Genomic DNA, 1,914 nt, shown 5'->3' with positions numbered 1-1,914 from the left:
CCAAAAAGATAAAATTATCAAAACAGAGTCTGGCGCACATGAAACAAGGTTGGCGCCAACGCTAGCTATTGGCGCCAGCGCTAGCGCCAGGCGCTACAGCTGGCGTTTGGCGCTGACCTGGAAATTCACGCGTTTTCTTAAAATCAGATAAAAATTGTCATACAGGAGGATAAAATCGTATCTTCCTCAAAAATGCTCTTTGATTTTAATTAAAACTCTGAAAAGTCAACAAAAGTCAATTTATCAATGCTAATTGAATTCGGAATGAAAAGAACCTTCTAGAAGAATCTAGAAAACTAAAACCATTCCTAATTACATTAGGAATGATAAATCTATATTAGGCCCTCCCCTAGATCATTGGGCCGTATATAAGGCTCAAACCGGGCCCAGTTTAGTAAATTGGTCATAACTTACTCAATATTCATCGGAATTGGGCTTATAATATATCATTGGAAAGCTCTTGTCAAGCCCCATCCAACTACACTACTATTGGACCCATATCATGGACCAACAAAACTGGATTGGATGTTTTCTTAAAATAAGTTTTCAAAAACAGAGAGAAGAGAAAAGAAATTAAAACTATCCGCAACACTAAACTTTCCACACTTTCACTTCATTCGATTATGATTCGACGTGAAAGGTATTCATCACTGGGTTTGTTTTTGGGGAGACACAAATGGGTGTCTACAGGTTGATAGAGCTTAAAACCCCTGGGATTAAGACGTATGTAGAACAGACATGTTTTTTTAGAAAAATCAAAGGAAGCTCATTGTGAGAAGAGAAATAAAGCCACTGGAAAGATTTCAAAAATTCCCGTGACATGGCATAATCCACCGTGTCACGGTGCCGAACACCGCTTGATGGTGCCCAGCGCCGTGACACGGCAGTCAGGAAATCTAACCGTGCCTCTGTTTTCTTCGTTTACGACCAATTTATCCAATTTTTCCTACGGGACAGACCTGAGATACGACGTTAAAACGTCTATGCATATGTAAAAATGCCAATTTAATCACTGTAATATTTTCAAGAATCTTTCAAGTCTCATCCACTCATCTTAATTAAATACCGATCACTCAAATCAATAAATAACCAAGAATCCTCCCTAGTGGAGTCGCCAAATTGTAGGCGTCGCTCGAAGTGCGCCTACGTAAAAGCATGTTGTGAATATGCTTGGCACTCATAGGAAGTGGGAATTGACGTATACGATTAGGGACAAAGAAAGTAGGGAGCCGCCAACAAGTTTTTAAGGAACTTGTAAATTGTTCACGAATCATCAAAGGCAACCACGATTAAGGGACAACGATAGGCAACAACGATTGGCTCGTGAAGGTTACACCCATTCATAATCCATGAGATTACTAACTCCATATGATTCGGAGCCACAAAAGAAGGATCAGGGATGATGGTACGAAGTGAATCATGGAGTCACATTCGCCCGTATTGGTCTCTACTCGATTCTTATTGTGAAAAGTAATTCCTACGATCTCAAAGACATGCAAACAAAGATTCAATTTGCTCCAAACTATTATTAAGCTAAATTGGTTGAATATTAATGCAACATATAATTCTAAAATATTTGTGATCACTTAATTAAACAATAAGATTAAAAAGGATCCTAAACCGATTTTCCAAATTATCTTATTAGACGTGATTTTCAATTACATATTCCCTTTAAACATGCAATATGGTGATCATTATAACAATAAAAAAAAATATTGGAAGCAATTTAACAAAAACAATGTTAGTCAAATCAAATAATAATAATAATGATATTAGCAATATTAAATAAAATAAGTAAATTAATTAATTAATTACTCACATTCCGCGCGTTCCTTAAAATTGATACATCATGAATAAATTGTTAGTAACTTTAATAAAAAAAAATTATAAATTGAATGAAAATTAAATTAAATA

The sequence above is a fragment of the Chenopodium album genome, chromosome 4 (genome assembly GCF_948465745.1).
Source record: "Chenopodium album chromosome 4, dcCheAlbu1.1, whole genome shotgun sequence".
Taxonomy (NCBI): Eukaryota; Viridiplantae; Streptophyta; class Magnoliopsida; order Caryophyllales; family Amaranthaceae; genus Chenopodium; species Chenopodium album.
The sequence above is the reverse complement of the archived record's forward strand: the minus strand, read 5'-3'. Positions refer to the sequence as shown.